Raw genomic sequence first — 7,817 nt, forward strand, 5'->3', positions numbered from 1 at the left:
TTCCTCAGGGGTAAAAAGGTTGAAAAGGATGGTAAATGGAGTGTCTAATAGATGTATAGTCACATATATTTACTTCTTGCTATTTAACTTTCAAAGGGCAGAAATCTTACAAAGCAAACATGTGCAATACATAAACTCCAAAACTAAACTCCAAGTAGACATTTGAAAACATCAAGTATTGCAGTTATGTGATAAATGTTATAACATATTGTTAAAAAAGGTTCAGGTTTGGCTTGGTATCAGAATTCCATAATTGCTGCACAGGAAAGGAAGACATTAAAAACAAATCAGTGCTTACCAAGAGCAAACATTACTAACTGAGCAGTTACGTGATTTTATTAGTTTCATGGTTCAAACAGCAGGCTGGGGGTGTGTTGTTGAATACGGTAAGTTCTGCTAGCACTTCAGTACTTGGTCTTGGGGCAATATGGTAATACCGTCTGGCAGTGATATCTGAATCAAAAGTTGCATGAACTAAATTGCAGTATTTATCGTTTGGCAGATAAAGAGTTTCAATATGTGTATTTCAATTGTGTATATAAAAGCTTGGTTGGATTTCAGCTTCCAAAGATAAACTTTACAGACAAAAGTGGTGAGATTTTTTTCATATTGACCATGCAAATGAAAAGGCAGTGGTTGCAGGAGCTTCCTTACCAATCACTTGTTCTTTCTTATCTGTCTATTACAAAAATAGCACTTCTAATTGAATAAGTTGTATGGACATAGTGACTATAGTATCATTTTTCTTGTTGCAGACATGAATGGGGTATCTCTTGCTCTCGTTCTTACAATAGTGACTTGGTTGGTCCAGTCTCACGTCATTCTGGAAGAGAAGAAAGACAGAAGTGTAAGCATTGCCCTACTTCCAGATATTCTCCCACCCATCTCCATAGTTGGTAAGTAGCAGACTCTAGATGTGACTTGATTTAGAAGAAAGCACAATTCACTGGCCCTTTTCTATATTTGGGTATTCGCCCTCAGATGCGTTGCCTTGGCACCAAATTTGATTCCTCCCCCACTTTTACTCCCCTTATTCAGAACATCTCCAGGTCCTGCCACTTTCAGCTGCACAACATCTCCAAAATCCACCCTTACCTGTTCCCAGAGACCACCAAACTCCTTGTACATGCTCTTATCATCTCTCATCTGGACTACTGTAACCTCCTGGTATTCCACTAACCCGACTCTCTCCTCTACAATCCATTATGAATGCTGCAGCCAGACTCATCCATCCTTCCCTCCGCTCCTCTTCTGCTGCATCTCTTTGTAGTTCTCTCCATTGGCTTCCATTTCACCTGAGAATCAAATTCAAGCTCCTGTGCTTTGCCTTCAAATCCCTCTACAGTTCTTGTCCCACTTACATTTCTGACCTAGTAAAAAAAATACTCCCCTACCCACTCTCTTCACTCCTTCAATGACCTACTAAAGACTTCCTCACTCATAACCTCATCACATGCATGGCTCCAAGACTTTTCTAGGGCTGTCCCGACTCTCTAGAATGGTCCCCCTCCTCCTTTTTGGCTTGCCCCTAATTTCTGCTCATTTAAAAGAGCCCTCAAAGCCAATCTTTTCAAACATGCCTATACAAGTTCCTCTATCACCTAAAACCTTCACTAATTACCACTATTCCATATCCCCCCTCTATTATATGCTGCTTCCCCCACCTCTTAGATTTTAAGTTCTTTTGGGCAGGGTTCTCTCCTCCTACATCATTATTTGTATCTGTCTGTCAGTTGCAACTCCTATATAATGTACAGCTCTGCGTAATATGTTGGCGCCATATAAATACATTTTTATAACAATTATTATATATTGTATCTTGTAGACCTAAAAAAGTCCTCTCGGAGAGTGAGCAGACTGGATGCTGAAAGGAATAAATTATCAAAGGTAGTTCATTTGGTCTACTAGAACTGTAAGCAATTGTTATATTGCATGTTAAAGAGAAAGTTTCTCACTGGGTGCCTATTTGAGTTATAATTGATGTGTATTTATTACCCCTGAACTCCAGCACAAAAGATGAATTTTAAATATGTTCCTCAAAAGACACAAAGGATATAAACTTACCAAATTCCTTTAAAACCATCTTTAGCGCAACATGTACTATAAAATTACCGGTCTCTCTTTGAAATCTCAGGTAAAACAAGTATTTCAGAAACAAAATAGCTTTGGCAGGAGGTGAACACATGGCAAGCAGACAGCATTAGTCTGGTACGATTAACATCAATGCATTTTGGACAAAATAGAATAGTTCCACGTTCTATATGGAGTGACATCATCATCATGAATGTATTTTCACTTGTCAAAAGCCATTGTTTAACCATAGATGGATGGAAGCTCATCTTTTGGGTTTTACGTTATCTTTTACTCTCAAGAGTGTATTTTGATATTCTGTACACGTTGTTGCTTCAATATTTTTGGCCTCAAGTTTCTTTTGAAGCTGTTATTATTTACTTTCCATCTTTTAAGGTCAAAACTCTTGCAAGCAACATCTGGTCTACTTTTTATTATTGCTTTCTTTAATTCTTTCTCCAGTTACACCTCCACCATTGGACCATGATATATGTAGATCAGACAATAAAATCAAGTCCATGATCCCAGTAAAGTAAAAAATAATATTCTTGATGTCAAATACATGTGGGAATGTGATTAATTTGTTTTAAAGTTGGGTTTTCTAAATAAAAAGAATCCAGAAAAAAATATTGAGTCTATGCTTCTGCCTGGGCATATGGGTTGCAAGTTAAACTATTGTGGGCTATATTCCTAATTTAGGTTTAATGACACCCAGAAGGTTAAAAGTATAGTGTAAGAGAAGAAACTACATACACAGGAAAGAAGCGAAGACAGTGATTTCCTGTATGCACATAAGTGCAAGAGGAAAGATTAGTGAGATCTGTATTACAGAACACTCAGTCCACTCCCCACTATTCATTTCACCTGTGAGATTTGTACAACAGCAAACACAGCTCTCTCCCCACTGTCCATGTCACCTGTGAAGTCTGCACTACAGCATTTCCAGTTTTTATGCCAAAAGTGAGATCTGCATCACAGAATGTAGAGTTTACTCTCCTCCTTTACCCATTTCACTATTGGGATCTGCCCTCCAGCACAGACAGTGCATTATCCCCTTCCCAAAATAAAGACTCTCATTGGTAAATTTAGGACCTTAGTTTTTTCTACAAAGAGCAATGCTTTACCCTTCCCTATTACAAGCAGCTGTTTATGCTTCTTTCCCTTTAGGCACTGTCTCTGTCTCTTTATTACATGCAGCCACCAAGAGCTCTCTATTACACAGTACATCATACTGCTATTTTACACAAATATCCACATTCATATTTGTATTGCTCATTGCCCCTATTAGATGTATCTTTACTACGCTCAGTGCTTCATACGTCTCTATTACTGACAGTGCCTCATACATCTCTTAACCCATAGTGCTTGGTACATCCAAGCAAACATGACAGATCTCTGCATAGGAGACATTTTCATTCAGCACACGTGACTTGCTTCCAGTGCTGCCCTTGACCAACGTAAAAAATATTAGTTAGATGTGAGATGAGTTCCTACATAATATTAAATAAAATACAAAAAATGTGATGAGTTACATTTACAAGTAAAACTCACCATTATTAATCTGTTTACTGAGATTTTCATGTGTCTTACAGAAAAGAGTCATACCAAAAAAGAAGCCCCGGACACCACCGCCTCCAAACTGTGTACCTCTTAAATCCAGCTGTAAACCTCCAGCTCCTCCATGCTGTGAACCGTGTTCATTCTGCTACTGCTATCTCTTCCAGACTGTCTGTATATATAAGATGGGAAACCCAAATTGTTGAGGCTGTCCTTATAGAAGAGAAGGCAAGGATAATCTGAAGAAGGGTATCTGTGGGTGCAAAAGGAAGGTCCAAACAATTGAAGCAGTTGTGTCTGGAGTAGAATTTACTGCGGTTTAGGTTGCTACACAGCTTTTAATAGTCTCTTTTATACTGATGTAATTTTTTTACATTAATTCTCATTGTAACACAATACATACCTTTTCCAGTAAGACTTATTATGTCATTAGAGAAGGTTTATGGCAGGACTGAATGAGAGCTATTTTTCAGATACAGCACAAACATTTATCTCTCTGAAAAGACCCTCTTTGGACTATTCAGTCTGCTATTTCTCAAATCAACCATTTAGGCAAAATGTAAAACATAAAAATTAGCTATGACTTCCTTTATCCCTAGCAATACTTAGAAGTGTGGTTTACAGAAGTGTGGTAATGGGGGTCACAGCTAAACCAAGGTGATGGTTGATCCCATTGCAACTCCTGTTGGGAGATGTCACAATTTAATATAAATTGTTTTTTCTTTCATTAGCTTGCCTAAATATACATTTCAAGTGGGTTTACAAATTATATTACCAGGCTATGCCTATACAAAATGATTTTTTAACCAATTGCAAAGGCCACTTACAGCTATTGATGATGACATTTGACCTCCAAAATCGCATGAAAAGTTGGAATTTTTAATATTGACATAATGTACTCCACAGTGATGCAGATAAAAGCTGAGAGTATTAGTTTTTTTTTAACCCATAAGATGGATTACATCAAGTAAGTATCAGTAAATAAAAAAAAAAAAACAAGAAAAAAGTTGGAATTTCCAGACTCTAAAAAGTTGGGACATTAAAATGAACTGAGCCTTACCTATAAATGATCCATTTGGGGGGAAAGACAATGAAATATGTCACCTGAGGCTAAGCTTCTAGGGGTCTGAAAAGGGCAGAATGAGTTGTTGGGATGCAAACCCAGTAGACATTGTTAAGATGTGTAAGCAGTTTACAGGTTGCACACAGAAATCAGTATTATGACTTTTATCGAAACTGATGCTATCATATACTAATACTATAGACAGTCAGTATTCCCACTAGGTCTGCATTACATTCCTAAAGACTCTGGAAAAAGGTGTAAAAACTTTCTAATACCCAAGGAATAGATAATACTTTTGAAAAGTAAGTAATATTCAGTTACTGCTACCAGCAGTTGCCCAAAAAACAAAAGCATGGGAGAAGCAAAGGATGTATATAGTATTTAATCAAATATTTTTATAAATTTCAATAAAATATTTTTATAATGTTTTTTCTCTCTTTAGACATTTAGGTGCTGCACCATGCTGGTATTACTGTGGCAATCAAAATGCCAGCTGCCGTTATACCATGCGTACAATATTGGCTGCCAATCCAGCTAAATATAAAAAAGTGGGTAGGCACAAGGTAAAGAAAGAGCCATTGACCAAAGAAAAGAAAATTATATAAAGCTGAACCCTAGAAAGAAAAAAAATGAAAACTAATGCAGCTCTGTGTTCATTAATGCGTCAATAAGTGTAATTGTTTTCACAGTGAACAAAGTAAATACACAAATTTGGCTTTGTATTAGGATCTTACAGCACAGAAAAGCAGGGTAGGGACGAGCAACACAAGGAGCCAATTAGTTGTGCTGCATTAAAAGCAGTTTAAATTAAATTCACATAGTTACATAGTAAGTCAGGTTGAAAAAAGACAAAAGTCCATCAAGTTCAACCACTAGGGAAACAAACAAATCCCAGATATAAAACCCTATGGACATAGTTGATCCAGAGGAAGGCAAAAAAAAAACCCCATGGTAGAATTTGCTCCAACAAGGGAAAAAATCCTTCCTGATTCCATGAGGCAATCAAATGTTCCCTGGATCAAAGGGTTGAAAAGATAAACAGTCTTACAGGTAAAAACTACATTTGGTTCCCATTTGGATGAGAGCCTTTACAAGGTTTTATAGGGACATTGGAAAAGGATGCTATAAATACTCAGCACGGTTAATGACTTCTTGACTTGCTCTGTGAGATCTGTCCCAGAACTTGGTTTGGGCTGAGATTGGCCACCATGATATTAAACTAGAACACAATAATCCTTCATTGTCATCCTATATCACTGAATTATGTGTTTTTTCATATTTGTCAAATAATCCATTTTATTTATAAAATCTTCCATCTACAATAAATATTTTCATATGCACCTATATTGATTGACTTTCTCCTTGCATTTTTTCCATATAGTAAATACGGTGCCTTATTTTTACTTTTTTATACATAATGACATTGTTATAGACATGTACCACCTCCTACTACAGTATAAACTGTTTCTACTAAACTATTCCCCCAATAATCCGCCAATACCGGATATATGGGATTATGAGAACAACTGCCCTTATTGTGAAACACAGACTGTGATTTCTTGATTTTGGGATACACGTCTACTTGTCTGTCAATAAAAATCATACAAAATAATGAGAATCGAGATTTCCCCAGCATCCTTTCCGGAAAAACATACTGTCCTTTTCCCTTTATCCATGAGATAGTGTTGTAGATACTGCCAAATAATGATCTGCACACTGCAGGACCAAATGTAGAAAACTTACAAAAGGGGTGTAAAACTGGACCTTGACAATGCGTATACAAGATTATTATTATTTTTATTAAACAGGATTTATATGGCGCTAACATATTGCACAGCGTTGTACATTAAATAGGGGTTGCAAGTGACAGACAGATATGATGACACAGGGGGAGGAGAGGACGCTACCCAGAAGAGCTTACAACCTAGGAGATGGGGGAAGTTTGGGGAAAATAAAGTAACAGGTTGGCTTTATTGGCGACTCACCAGTAGCGCCCACAGGGATTCTCTTTACTCTAAATTCTATTCAACCTTAGTTAAGGAAAAATTGAGATAGAACAGCATACAACCCTTTCCTCCCATATGACAGTACTGGTGTTTGGAAATGGTCTACCAAAGCCTCCATCACTATCACATGGGGAAGGGTGCGGTTGCATTTGCAATCCTATGTCACAACTTGGAGCCTAAACTTCTCTCTACTACCAATATTTGAATGGATGGACAGCAAAAAGAAGATACATTTGCAAAGGGTGAGGCCAGTCTATTTGCTTAGACAAAGGGTGACAACCCTAATTCTGCTTAGGGAACCACTCTAGTTGGACAGAATGTTAAACCAAAACCTAAACTTTGTCAGGATTTAGGTTACGAGAAAAGGAATTCACCAACATACAATGAATGAAGACAGTAAATAAGCAAGTATTTCTTGATTTTTTTCATTAGGTGATGCACTATCTATGGGCTTTGAATCAACATTTCTGACTGCAGTGCTTTTAGATGTGCTCTGATATTGCTGTGAAGTCACTGGCAAAGCAATCATGAAAACTACTACACAGTGCACATCAGCAAAAAATGTGCACTGAATGCACATGGTACATTGTACGTGGTGTCAATGTTATCATTCACACATGTTTAATACAATTTGAAATATAGCACACTATTGTATGGACAGCAAATGCTATAGCTAATCACATTTGTAGATGGAGGATTTTACAATTTAACCTATTGCTGCCTTCTCAATGCTTTATTAAAGTGATAAATGGATTAAACAAAGTGACATAAATGTTATTTGTGTGATAACTTGTGATATATTTGAGGCTGCATTGGCTTAATCCAAGCCATTAGGCTGTCATCATTGTGCACAAGACTTTTGAAAAAGAGTGGACTAGAATGTGCTTCATTACAAAATTTTTAATAAAATTTGATAGGCACCTGGTTTTCATTTTGTTCTGTTTTATTATGTTAAAGTAGTATAGTGCTTTGTATATCACGGAGTCCTTAATATTTTTGGTTTTTCCACCATAGAATGCCTATTAAACTTTAAAACCAGCAGCATAACATAACAGCTGTAGAGTTCCTTGGTAAATAGGGAGGAAGGATTACAACCAGGTGGATAAGGATAAAGTTAAAGA

The 7,817-nt window shown here is 36.9% G+C and overlaps 1 long non-coding RNA gene across 1 annotated transcript in view; it reads left to right on the forward strand.

The window, feature by feature from the left end:
- LOC140325702 (uncharacterized) overlaps window positions 1–7,449 on the forward strand; it is an 18,649-nt gene extending 11,200 nt beyond the window's left edge. The window contains exons 2-4 of the long non-coding RNA XR_011919718.1: window positions 756–896; window positions 1,826–1,887; window positions 3,663–7,449. This is a non-coding gene — a long non-coding RNA (uncharacterized lncRNA). The remainder of the gene's footprint in view (window positions 1–755; window positions 897–1,825; window positions 1,888–3,662) is intronic.
- Window positions 7,450–7,817: the final 368 nt, after the last annotated feature.

Source organism: Pyxicephalus adspersus, chromosome 3, assembly GCF_032062135.1.
Source record: "Pyxicephalus adspersus chromosome 3, UCB_Pads_2.0, whole genome shotgun sequence".
Lineage (NCBI taxonomy): Eukaryota > Metazoa > Chordata > Amphibia > Anura > Pyxicephalidae > Pyxicephalus > Pyxicephalus adspersus.